At 39.4% G+C, this 14,159-nt stretch overlaps 1 long non-coding RNA gene across 1 annotated transcript in view; it reads left to right on the top strand.

The window, feature by feature from the left end:
• LOC109029785 (uncharacterized) overlaps nucleotides 1-10,146 on the top strand; it is a 28,229-nt gene extending 18,083 nt beyond the window's left edge. Inside the window, exon 3 of the long non-coding RNA XR_002008650.2 lies at nucleotides 6,585-10,146. This is a non-coding gene — a long non-coding RNA (uncharacterized lncRNA). The remainder of the gene's footprint in view (nucleotides 1-6,584) is intronic.
• The last annotated feature ends 4,013 nt before the right edge of the window (nucleotides 10,147-14,159 follow it).

The following is a 14,159-nucleotide window of genomic DNA, read 5'->3' as shown; positions in this document are numbered from 1 at the left end:
TTACTTTAAGAAATAATAACAACTAGCTGCTCTGCTCTGCTAACAACCACAGCTAGCAATGGTGGTGCAGTAGCTTAATTGGAATCGGAGCAATTAGTTGAATCTATTTAATCATGATTAATAAAATGTCTGTAACAATACGTGTAGTTAGCGATACGCAATACTACAGTTAAGTCAGGGTTAGTCAAGCCGCAGAGAATAAGATGCCAGGATTTCAAGAAGCTGTGAAGCGGAGCAGCCGAGGGATTGCGAAGGAATGTGGGTGGCGAGTGACGAACGACAATGCGACCAAAACATCCTTCTTTGAGGTTGGTGGGAGCCTGGGAGGAGAGCTGTACGAAAGGGTACGAAGGGCAGAAGGGTGGCTGAGACCGTAGAGGGGGGTATCTAGGGACGGGCAAGCAGGTAGCGGCCGGACGACCGCTCGAAACGGCTGAACTTTACTCGTTGATAAAAGTAAGAAAATTTGAGAAAATCGAAAAAACAATTACAGCCGGCAAATTTACAGATCAGAAGCTTTCATTTAAAAAAACCCCATGCAAATCGGTCCAGTGGTTAACTCAAAGTTAATGTCCCAAAATGCGGACTTTAGTCTGAATAAATGGGAGAAAATTTGAGCCCAGGTAAACTTCACTCGTCGATAAAAGTAAGACAATTTGAGAAAATCGAAAAAACGATCACAGCTTGCAAATCTACAGATCACCGGCTTTCATTTAAAACAAATATCATGCAAATCGGTCCGGTGGTTCTCTCAAAGTTAACGTCCAAAGATTCGGACCTCCGTTTTAATGCATCAAAAAAAATTTGAGAAAATTATGGGAGAAATTTTGAAAAAATCGAAAAACGAATTACAGCCTGCAAATCTACAGCTCAGGGGCTTTCATTTAAAAAAAAGATCAGGCAAATCGGTCCGGTGGTTCTCTCAAAGTTAACGCCCAAAGATTCGGAACTTTGCATTTAAATATATAGGATAGGACTAGCTGCTCCAGGCGCCCTACGGGCGCCCTCCACAGCTAGCAATGGTGGTGCAGTAGCTTAATTGGAATCTGAGCAATTAGTTGAATCTATTTAATAATGATGAATAAAATGTCTGTAACAATACGTGTTGTTAGCAATACGCAATACTGCAGTTAATAAGTCAGGGTCAGTCAAGCCGCAGAGAATAAGATGCCAGGATATGAAGAAGCTGTGAGGCGGAGCAGCCGAGGGATTGCGAAGGAATGTGGGTGGCGAGTGACGAACGACGATGCGACCCAAACCTCTTTCTTTGAGGTTAGTGGGAGGAGAGCTGTACGAAAGAAAACGGAGATAGCCGAAAGAACGTGGCGGGAGGGTGGCTGAGACCGTAGAGAGGGGTATCTAGGGACGGGCAAGCAGGTAGCGGCCGAACGACCGCTCGATACAACTGAACTTTACTCGTTGATAAAAGTAAGAAAATTTGAGAAAATCGAAAAAACGATCACAGCCTGCAAATCTACAGATCACAGGCTTTCATTTTAAAAAAAGATCAGGCAAATCGGTCCGGTGGTTCTCTCAAAGTTAACGCCCAAAGATTCGGAACTTTGCATTTTAATATACAGGGTGATCCAAAAGTCCCTTCCACCCCCTCTAACTTTTTACCTAATTGAGGTAAAGATTTGAAACTTGGGGGATATTCCTAGGTCAAAGGGAGCTACTCTTTGGCCCCCCTAAAATTTTCAGGGGGCCCCTTTTGGGGGGGGGGGGGCAACGGCCCCCAACTTTCAATTTTCAAATGGGAAGACCCCCTTTGTGATAGCTCGTTCGAAAGAGCATAAAGAAAGACAACTTTTCGCGCAAACCCGAAGTCAATATCTCAAACCGTTTCAAAATGGCGGCCGGTTAAAGTTCAAAATGGCCGAAAATTCACACCGGTTATTTGTCGATGGATTTGCGCGAAAATCGGTATGTAGGGGTATTTTGACACGAGAAAAACGAATTTGACGTTAGATTTTAAAAAAAACGAAATTTCCAAAATGGTCGCCGGTTACAGTTCAAAATGACAAAAAATTGATTTTTTTAGAAATCTAAGTTCAAATTTGTTTATCTTATGTCAAAATACTCTCAAATTCCAAGTTTTAGGCAAATCCATCAGCAAAAAACCGAGGTGACAATTTTCGGCCATTTTAAACTTTAACCGGCGGCCATTTTGGAATTTTTGGTTTTTTTGAAAATCTAACGTCAAATTCGTTTTTCTCGTGTCTAAATACCCCTACATACCGATTTTCGCGCAAATCCATCGACAAACAACCGGTGTGAATTTTCGGCCATTTTGAACTTTAACCGGCCGCCATTTTGAAACGGTTTGAGATATTGACTTCGGGTTTGCGCGAAAAGTTTTCTTTTTTATGCTCTTTCGTACGAGCTATCACCAAGGGGGTCTTCCCATTTGAAAATTAAATTTGGGGGCCGTTGCCCCCCCAAGGGGGGCCCCCTGAAAATTTTAGGGGGGCCAAAAAGTAGCTCCCTTTGACCTAGGAATATCCCCCAAGTTTCAAATCTTTATCTCCATTAGGTAAAAAGTTAGAGGGGGTGGAAGGGACTTTTGGATCACCCTGTATTGGATTGCAAGTACAACTGCACACAAAAACTGTATTGAAAATATAAAAGGATGATAACATACAATTAGGTTATTTGCTATGAAACCATAGGAACATGGTATGCTCTCCCACCGGAAAGTGCTGCTCTCTAGTGCAGCAAATGAGGAACAATTACTCCTCAGTTGAATTAAGGAACGGAAATGCTCGAAAAGGGAAAACTGTAACCTGCGAAAAAAGACCAAATTCAACTTTTAGTTGTTGAAAACAACTGGATTTTGGCCGTTCCTCCGACGGCAACGAGAACCATCCATTTGTCGCCACGGACACTGGTAATGCTAAAAGTCTTTGATTGCAGAGAGCTCTCCCGAGTGGGCGAGCTCAAAATGGGGGTTACAATTTGATTTTTACTTTCTCGCTCCCCTAGGGTAGAGAGGAAGTATTGTCATCCTCCAAGAAAAAAAAAAAAAAAAAGTTGAAATTTCATCATTTCTAGACGTTTTAAGGTCCCAGGAGTCAACATAACCATACTTGAAAAAATGTGTGTTCGTCCGTCGGCTGTCCCCCAAATCTGTATACAGCGATATCTCAGAATCTATCTCTTCGATTTCATTCAAAATTGGCACAGAACATCATTTCTATGGTCTCCTAATGCACGTCAAACGATTTTGGGGTACGCTAAAATTTGGGGGGGGGGGGGGTGGGCTAGGGTCAAATTGGGTTAAAGGTCCATTTTCAGCAAAATCACACGGAAAGCTCATTTTGAAGAACTGTAAATTTTGACCAATGCCTTTAATTCTTTAACAGCGGGCATCAAGCACATCACCTGAGTCATTAATTTAAGTTCCTATAAGATCTTTGGACTAAACTCCAAATTCAAGGGATTACGAGGCCCAAATGTAGGGCACTTTGCTCCGCGACATCACAAACAGCTCATTTTCAAGGACTGTAAATTTTAGAAAAAATGCCTTTACTTCTTCGAAAGTTAGCATAAAAGCACAACCTGGTTCATTAATTTTAGTTCCTGTGAGGTCTTTGGACTAAACTAAAAATTGAAGGGTTACGCGTCATATAGCGAGGAGAGCACTTCGGTCACACGGAGAGCTCATGGACGGTAGATTTTGAAAAAATGCCTTTAATTCTTTGAAAGTTGGCTCAAAAGCACTACCTGAGTCATTAATTTAAGATCCTATAGGAGCTTTGGACTAATCTCATAATTGCAGAGGGGCCGATAGGAAACGCTCTATTATCCGATAGATGAGTCGGAACGTTTCAGGATATTAGCAGCAAACGCTTTGAGTCAGGTGAAACCTAGGAATTCAAAAGCATTATATAATGCATCATAAACTATCTTCAAAATTACTCTGTAAGTATACACCAAGCTAAATTAGACAGCTAATTAGGTACTTACATTACATACTTTGCGAATCATCGAAGCTAACGCAAGAACTGACACTTAGATCTTTAGTAGAAACTAATATGTTTGTTGTTAATGAATTTAGAATCCCAGCAGATTCCATCTTTCGCGGTTCCTTTTTCCTTTTTTACGAGGTACTGAACACGAATATAATATAATAAAACTACACCAACATGGTTGATTTAATGATTTGCGCGTTATATATTGGTTATAACCCGTTTAGGTTTGTTGACGTTTGTTCTTGTTGTTGTGTAAAGACACAGTGATACGAACAGCAAGGAGGTGGCGCTATCTATTGTTTTCGTTTCGAATTACGGGGATACGCGCTAAGGAAGTGGCGCTCTTGGCGGGCGGGTGGTGAACCATTACCAGCAAGTTGATTCGGTTGCCAAATTTAAAATTTGGGCGATGCTAAGCGAAAACCGTTGAGTTTTAAGACTATTTAAACATCGAATAGTCATTCAACCCATTAAAGTAGATTTTTGATGGCTTTTGCCCGTGCTTAAGGAAAGATTATAATATATAATCGTATCTGAAGTATGATGCCAATGAATCTGATGGATCCTAATGAACCGTAGAAAAGCTAAGATTTTTACGGATCGCCGTCTTTAATAAGAGGCATCATTAATCAATTACATATTTAATTGAAGATGCCTCATAAGATCGACAAGTCGAGTCCGAATGTATGAATTCATCACATATATCGAAGACATTTACAATAAAGTACAGTGGTTTGAATAAAAATTTCATAATTATTATCCTGCGATCAAAATTCCAATCAAACTTTATGATTAGTATTTTCCTAAATATTTCAGTAAAAGTATCTATGCCGGCGCGGAGCGCCGGCAAAAGCGAGAAAGTCTTGTGCGATCTTCGCACCAATATTGGGCGGCGAAGCCCCCCCCCCCCCCACATGCCGGCAAGCGCCGGTACGCGCCGCTTGCGTCGTGCATAAATTGGCCGGAGGCCAATGTTTTTTTTTTTTAGGGTCTGCGCAGGCGCCCGGAGGCGGACCTCCGAAACTTTTTATACGCAAAAATGTAGCTTACAATGACCTAGAAACATTCTCAAAATTTCATTTTTCTACGAGCAGCCGTTCAAAAGTTAGCCGGCCGTCCTGGAACTTCTGGCTCACTCTGTATGTATGTTATGGGCAATGTCTAGGACAAGGGCATCGTCGACGATGCCCAAAGCTTGCTAAAATTGGCCGGGCAATGTACGGGATCCTAAAACAAAATCGACAATGCCCGGGCATCGTCCGCTTTTCCCAAGGGCGATCGGACATCGTCGACGCCATGACGACGGCCGTGATGTTTCGAGATTCAGTGCGGCAGTGGTGTACCTCAGGAAAAGGAATTAAAGCTGTCTTTGAGACAGGGGCGAACTTCGCATCTGATTTTCGATGCATTTTTTGTCCTCGGACTTTTAAATTTTCTCGAGCGGCTTTGCGATTTCTTGCTATGTTCGCATCAATGGTGGGTGAGTGGGGGGCTGCTTTGCTAACGTGGGGCTGTTTGCCTGCAGGTGGTTTTTCTGAAAAAACCGTTTTTCTGGAGCCTCAGCTGTTCTATTGTCTTGTACTTCAATAACTTAAAAATTGGACCTATAAATAAAGCCACCGCCCGTGAACATTCAAAGGATGACACTGATCGCCGGAGGAAGAGTTACTAAGGTTTCAGCTTTCTGCCCTTGTCACCCTTTGCCTCATTGTCAGTGCAACACACCGCGTCATCTTTTTGATAAGATAATTCACGAAAACTCGACCGCGGAAACACGTTGCCCCATTGTTCGTGGGCAGCGTTTCCAGTGCCCGGCGTAGGACGCCCTGCCCCGAGGCCGAATTTTGTCGGTCCTTCCACCGTACTTAAATATACTTAGGACGGGTCTCGACTGCACTTAAGTCCGGCTTAGCGCTTCTGATTGGCCGGTGGTGCGGTTTGAACTCATCGATGGCTGTTGCACTCCGTGTGAAAGAGCCGACAAAATGCGGCCTCGGGCATCGTTCACAATTTAGTTACAAGTTAGACGATGCCCAGCAGGCAATGCCCGTCCATGCCCGTGTCCTAGACGTTGCCTATAACATGTATACACACACTAGCAGTTTCTTTATACCGTCAGGAATTTCATTGAATTCATTACGTATTTTGAAATCTGCAACCTGGCAATGCTGCCATTGGTAAAGAAGGGGATTTACATTTACTTACAGCGTCTGCCATTTTTGGATCCTAAGAGCTCCATTAAGCTCTGCTCAAGATAGAGGAGCCAATCATAAGCGATAGCCACAAGGTGATACTATTTCTTTCAAGTTTAAAATGCACTTTTGTGATTGTGACTTTCAGGTCTCCGTTTCTTTGTTAACTCATTCTATTTATTTTTGTTACTTCCAACTATTTACCTGCTTTAAAGTATCCTACTATCACCTCCCATTTGAAATTTTGATGCAGGCACGATCAAGCTCATTTACAAATAAAAGTGCATTTAGGTGCATTGCGTATATCAAACAAGGGGAGTTTATACTAATTAATTCCCTTTTGTGCTGTTTTTGGAAATTTATAATTTACCTATGCTATTTAGCCAATACCAAATAGTCTTTTCTCTAATTTTTTTTCCAGATTTCATCTCTCCGCCATTTTCTCGGGAGTATGGCGTCTACCACCATAACTATTCCCAACCGTTTTCGTCAATTAACTTCCTGTTCCATCTCAGGCTGGTGTCTTCTTATAATTCAATGTTTCTCTTAATATTTGTGTAAAAGTCATGAGCAAAGGAGTGGAACCTTGATTCAGTGGACTAGAGGCTTCGTTAGTGCAGATGCCAGGTGGATCATTGTCAGCCCATAGATTTCAAAACTATTGCCAGGCCGTTCGTACGAATTCCCGATTTTCAGAGCTCTCAGGATTTTTTATTCCATCCAAGTTTAGGTTGCACTTCGGTGGCTGAGGAACAATATCTGCAAACTGACGATTTTACAGGATGGAAAAGAAACTTCGCCATTTTGGTAATTTTGTGATAGATTTGAATTTTTTTATTCATTGCAGCGTTTTTACAGCCCTTCCGTGGGGAATTGGTAAATACCATAAACAGCAGCTTGCGTATTTAATACTGAAGAATGCGGCAAAATCGCTGACTCATTTTTGCCAAAATCGTCAGTTAGGCTGTATTGTTCCTTAGCCTACGATTTAAATTCTTAATGTAGCTATTATGAATTGGTTTCATGCGGAAACAAAATGTCTTGAAACTCAATGATAACTCATTTCATTTACAAAGAATATATATTTAGAATTAGGCATAACTGTTTATGATTTTTCATGGTAAATTCTAACTCTTCCATAAACCACATATCTTTAAAATAACAGTCCAGTAAATGAAGGCGTACAAGACCTGTTTCCGGACAAAAATCACCATGCGGCTGGATTTAGACCCAATCAATTCCACACATTAAAAGCTGTTGTTAGCGAAAAGCCCCCAAAAATCCCCTCGTGGGTTTTTGCCCGGTGGTCGGATGAAGTTGTAAATCAGTCATATTTTACAAAAAACCACTAAGGAGCAAGAAATGAACATGGAGAGCTCATCATTTTTTGAAAATGGCGGCATGTAATTGCGTCTACTTCCTGAAAAAATTATAGTTTTTAATAGAGTCCCTTTATACCCAGAGTTAAGACAACTCGATTATCAGCTGACTGGCAGCCGGCCTTGGCTGGCCATGGAGGCCGAAACGAGTGCACCCTAACGAACGATATCGAGGGATAAGGATCAGGAATATCCTGCGATGTCTGTCACACAAAAACAACAACATCATCAAATTGATCAATTAAAAAGAAAATGAGATTGGTTTGTGAATAATTTCTTAATCTATTTTCATTTTGGACCGATGGAAATAACAATTTACTCTTGATAAACCACAATTAGGTAATATTTCCATTATTCTTGCTCACATTCTAGGTACCGCCATCTTGGTGCACTCGTTTCGGCCTCCATGAGCGAGAACCAATCAGAATTGGATTTTTTTTAGGCCACTTCCAGCCCAACCAAAAGTGAGTTGTCTTAACTCTGGGTAGAAAGGGACTCTAGTTTTTAATATCAAAGTAAGTTTAACGTGGACAAACTCAAAAGAAATGGAAAATTGAGAATATTTGACCGGCATTTTGTAATTTTATAAAACTGTCCTGTTTTCTGGACTCAGGAATATAGATTTCTTTCATTTTCCCTGTGAAACAAGTAAAAAAACCTATAATCCCTTTAACATTATATCCATTTTGCTCGGCATAAACTCGTCGTCGTCATTAGCGCAACCTCCTAATCAATATTAGTCTGAACTCGGATCAAGTAGTAATTAAGAGTAAAATTGCCCCATTTAGGAGCACATCTGTTTCCTCAAATAGCTTTTTTCATTCTTAATGGTACTTATAAGAGTTAAACATTTTTTGACTCTAATTGTATTTTTTGGAATTTCTCCGCTTTGATTTCCCTGTAAAATGGAGTGGACCCAGCACCATTTGTCCACATTGTCTCATACAGTTTCGGGCAATTTTTTCAGTGGTTCTTCTCCTTATCATTCTAAGATAGTCTTGTTTAATAAATTTGGTATTCTTTACTATTTCCTTTTGAAAATATTTTTTGTATCATTTTTAATGATGGCTTAATGCAGGTTTTCGCATGTTAATTTTCTCCAAGTGCCTTATCTTCATCATATTTTATGTCAGCTATCATTTAGGCATAATATCGATAAGACTCATTTTTTGTACTTTGTAAGTTTTATGGGCGATTTCTAATTAAAATGTTAATTTCATAATATTTTTATTTTAACAATATGTGATATTTTAAGTCAGTGCCTTAAAGTTTTTATTTTTTGAAAGCTTGTATTTTTGTATTCTGTATCATTATTATAAAAAAATTATTTTGAATATGATCAATTTTTCAAATCTCAAGTATGTGAAGCCTCTGTATCAAGATAGCAAATATTCATATACCTTTCAGAGACTTGAAAAATAAATTAGCTCTCCTTTGGTCTGGATATCAGTAACCACCTGCATTACCATCTCAGCGTTGTTTTGAGAGCTTTACATGTACTGATTTTGAATATTCACTAAATTAATACCACTTCCAGATATTCATACATACAAAGTACCATAGATATCTCTTGATAGTACACACCATGTCTTGTGAAATATATCATGTTTTATGAAACACATTCACTGATTGTTGAAAAGGTTTAATAGTTGATATTATTACTTATCATTTTTTTGTGACTGGACTCCAGTTCTCGTTAAAGGAAGTAATCAGTCATGTTTTCCGGCCTTTGTCATTCTCTCCTGTGAAACTCCCAGCAGCTCAACATTGAGTTATGAATCACCAAATTTTTCACATTTCGTCAACCAGTGAAAGACGTCATGAATCTAGTCTCTTGTCTGATTAAGAAAAGCAGAAAAAGAACAAAAATAGTCGATTTAATAACTTGTCAATAGTTTATAAGATTTTTCTACTACCATTGTTCAAGGTGTTGCTGTCAGCATTTGATGCATGAAACTTTCGGAGACTGAGCCACCAAGTATTATTATTTATTGGTAACTGAATGTACATAGACCATGCTTTCATAGAAGAACTATTGCTTTCAACCTCGTACTTTGCCTTGAGTTTTTGTCCACTGTCTTAAAGAACTCGGACATCAGAAGGTTCATGAAAATCAGCTGGTAGAAGTACCCAGCAACCATTGTAAGGCTTTTAAAATCAAAGACTATGGTAACTTATCTTTTCCTTATCATCGGAACTGTCAGAGCACTGCTCTTTCTTTGGCTTTTTTCTGGGGCTTAGAGGGCAAGGCGCATAAGTGTGGTTTTTGAAGAAATGAGATATTCATAAACTCAACTAAATCTGGTATGGAAGTGTATTCTGTGAAAAATTCACTACTAAAATCCAACTTCAAAGCATCAAAAAGTGAGTTTAAACTTGCTTTCTGTCATAAGACTTCATGTAATTTTGAAACTTAAAGACGTATTTCTTGAAATAGCCAAAACCACTCATGCGCCTTGTCCTCCAAGCCTCTCAATTAACAACGTATGTAACATTTTTTTTTTCTCTCTCTCTCTCCCTCTTTATAAATACTATTTTTTCTCCTTGTGACTAATACATGTGTAATCTTTAAATGAAAATAATTAAAATTATCAGAAAACACGATTTTTTTTTAATAGTTGTATCTGTCGAAGTCCAAATCCAAAAAGAGATAAAACATGAAAAAAATTAGTTGATACTCTTTAACTATGACTGGTAGTTATAACCTCCTGAAATAGTTTGTCTCCGATTCTTGAGGTGATTTTATTTAAAATTAGTTTCGACTATGGATCATTAGTAAAAACTAGAAAACTTCAGTTCCATCAGTTGCCATTCATGTACCTCGAGATGAAAGCGTTTTAGCACATGTGACTCATTCTCTGAACGTCATCCAATGATATCTATACTATAAGCTCCGAGACCTCCTAAATTTGCGTATCTGGTAACGCTTAGTTCCAGGGTTCTACCGGGCCGATTTTCATGATTTTTATGGCTATCGACAGGCAATTTGAGCCCGCCTTATTCAGATTTTGAAGAAGTGACCCTGGTTTTTTTTTATATTGTGTGGTACAGTTGCGAATTCTCCCATTTAAACAATGTAAATTTTTATTTTTTGTCACAGCTCGTTTGAGCGTTCTCTTGGGCCGATTTCCATGATTTTTGCGATTATCGACAGGTGATAGTCCCTAGATGAGCCCGCTGTAATCAGAATTTGAAAATAGGACCCAGGCTTTTTATATTAGAGGAGACCAGAAAGCTTAGAAAGGGGGACAAAATTTGTAATTCCCGCCAATGAAAAATGGCGGGAATTTCAAATTTAGCGGAAAATTGGAGTAAGCGGGAAATGTTGAATATTTGTCTGTTGGTAGGGTAAGTGAATCGAAGGTATGTTCCTTTATGGATCCGTATGTTTTGTTTCAGTCGTGGGGTGAAGTTTGAAACCAATGCCGATGCTATTCTCATTAGTCCAATTGCTCCAAACTGCAAAGGGAGACGGGATAAATGAGAGTCGGGTATAGAGAATCTTTTCATTTTTCTTGGTCGTTCTTTTGTCGACGCGGGCCTAAGAGAACGCAAAGCGGACTCTGGGGGTTGAGCCGCGTAGCGGCTAGGGGGCATTGCCCCCTAGTTATCAATATTGACAACTAGGGGGCATAGCCTCCTAGTTATCAATATTGACTGACTGGGAAAACTACTGGTGCCAACAGCAGGTCTGAGTTGGAGCAGTAAGAGGGGCGGCTGTCGCTTGTTACCTTAGACTACCTTTACAGTTCGTCAGCTTTTGGGTAGGGTTCGTCTTATTTTTGGGTTTTTTGAAATCCGAAAAGGGCTACCTCTAAAAATTTTCTCTTTGGTTTAAAAATTAACATACTTTTAGAAAAATTCTAAAATTTTAATTTTAACCAACCTCACGGGAACAAAAGGGCCTAAGTGCAAAGTGGCTGTCCCATTTGCCATATGAAATGGCCGCAAGAGATTCTACATCCATACTTCCTGGAATCAGAACAGATCATTGGAGAGGCCCAAATCCGGTGACCTTTCTCGTGTAGCCTTCCAGGGGGCGTGAGGGAGAAGGTCAAAGGTCAAACGCGCCGACCACCATAACTTTTGAACGAAACAACGGATGAACTTGATCTGGGGCTCAAATGAAAGCTCTCGAAGAGACCTTTCATTTTATGTATATTTAAGTTTGTTTTTGGTAATTTTTCAACATGAAAAAAATCATTGTTTGATTTTTCTAGTCTAAAAAATTCAGTTTGTCGGATTTTTCCTTATTGGGGAATGCTGGAATCATCAAAAAACTAATTTAACTGAAAGCCCTTGATTCAAGCTTTAAAACGAGCTATAGTTCAACTTGGGGAAACAAATGGTTCAAAAGTTATGACCGTTCCAATTTTGCATGGCGCGCTCTTATTGAAGCGCACGGAGTGTATGCTCGCGTGCCACCCGTAGGGTGCGGCTTATACGAAAAAATAAAATGATGAATTTAAAAATTGACGAGGGACCTCGCCAAAACGTTACAAATAACCCTTAGATGACGAACCGGGTCTATGAGGCCCAGCCGGCGGCTTCTTAACTTTCACGCCACGTCAGTTGTATTTATCCGAGAAGTCTGTCCTTCACAAATAGCTCTACAAAAACCCATAAGAACATATTTCCCGAAAAAAATATTTCAAAAAAATTTATTTTTTTTAGGCACAGCAATTTTTTTAATGTCTACCTACCCCTAGAATGACTAACCCGAAAGGGTGGCCCAAATTTGGCAATGTCGGAATTTTTTTGGTCTTACCCCCCACTGTTCCATTTGATTAAAAAACACTCTTTGCCAAGTTTCAGCCAAGTCGGATAATATGAACCCGTGCCGACAGAGCCATCTTTTTTATATGGGATTTTACATTGAAAAAAAAAACTTTTTTCCAGAATAATCCATTTTTCGAAAAAAGTGTAATTTCTAGGCAAAATCTGAGGCCATATTCGGCTTCAGCAGGAAAAATTGAGTGGGAAAACAAGTAATGGACACTTCAAAAACAATTTTTACCGATCGTTTTAGCGGCGAAACAACTGAAACATCTAGAAAACGCTAAAAAAGGGTAAAATGACGGTGATAAATCCAAAATAATTACGTACGTCTGCATCCGAAAACAAAGCTCAACATACATGTGGTAGGTATAACATTAGTACTTTTTTACGCTATGTCCGAAAATTCTATCCATTTTTCTCTATTCCATCAGGATTTTCCGGAAAATAGATTTTCTTGTATAAAAAGAGGGTTTTCCGGGGAAAACTCAGTTTTCAGAAATTAAACCTCAACATGTGTTGGATGTTTTTTTACGTGTTTTTCAACGCTGAGTCCGACAATGATGTCAAAGTTGCTCCATTACATCGAGATTTTCCGGAAAATCGATTTTCTCGTAGAAACAGGGTTTTCCGGGAAAACTTAATTTTTAGGAAATGGACGATCGACATGTTATAGATGTTTTTGATGTGTTTTTTAACGGTGAATTCGAAAATCATAACCGTTTCCCTCAATTCCACTAGGAATTTCTGAAAAACTAAATTTTTCGCGTAAAAAAGGTAATTTTCCAGGGAAAATTAGGTACCCTGGAAAACTTGTGAATTTCGAGGATAAAACAAGGCCATTTCTTAACTCAGCGAAAAAAAAACATAATAACACAAATTGTATACTCCTGAATAAAACGTACAGTGTTGTATGTATATATATGGAAAGTGGAACAAAATTGAGTAAATTTGACTATTTATCAAATATTTTACAAGAATCATAGGAAGAGTACAAGGACGCCTTCATGTATTACTTAGAAATTCTTGTTGCTTCGATTTTTTGTTACTTTTTTAAAAATCCTGCGATATTCGCTCACAATCTGAATTATGCTTATTATTTTTGCTCTTCATTTTTTTCAAATTTTTTTCAAAATCCTAGTGGAATAGAGGGAAACGGTTATGATTTTCGAATTCACCGTTAAAAAACACATCAAAAACATCTATTGCAAGTCGATTGTCCATTTCCTAAAAATTAAGTTTTCCCCGGAAAACCCTGTCTCTACGAGAAAATCGATTTTCCGGAAAATCTCGATGTAACGGAGCAACTTTGACATCATTTTCGGACTCAGCGATGAAACACACGTAACTAACATCCGTCACATGGAAAAAAGTATTCCTTTACGGCCAATCGCGGCATTTATGACTCAATGTGTAGTATGTTGACCGCAAAAAAATACTCTCTCCTCCGATAGGTAACTGGATAGTGGATACCTCTCTGCCGAGAGCTAATGCGTTACCGCCAAGCCATGGCAGTAAATTGTACGTTCTTGAAGAATTGTTAATTTACAGGGTGATCCAAAAGTCCCTTCCACCCCCTCTAACTTTTTACCTAATTGAGGTCAAGATTTGAAACTTGGGGGATGTTCCTACGTCAAAGGGAGCTACTTTTTGGCCCCCCTAAAATTTTCAGAGGGGCCCCCCTTGGGGGGGGGGGGGGGGCACGGACCCTTACTTTTAATTTTCAAATGGGAAGACCCCCTTTGTGATAGCTCGTTCGGAAGAGCATAAAAAAAACTTTCCGCGCAAACCCGAAGTCAATATCTCAAACCGCTTCAAAATGTCGGCCGGTTAAAGTTCAA

The sequence above is a fragment of the Bemisia tabaci genome, chromosome 1, assembly GCF_918797505.1.
Source record: "Bemisia tabaci chromosome 1, PGI_BMITA_v3".
Lineage (NCBI taxonomy): Eukaryota > Metazoa > Arthropoda > Insecta > Hemiptera > Aleyrodidae > Bemisia > Bemisia tabaci.
The sequence above is the reverse complement of the archived record's forward strand: the minus strand, read 5'-3'. Positions and strand labels throughout refer to the sequence as shown.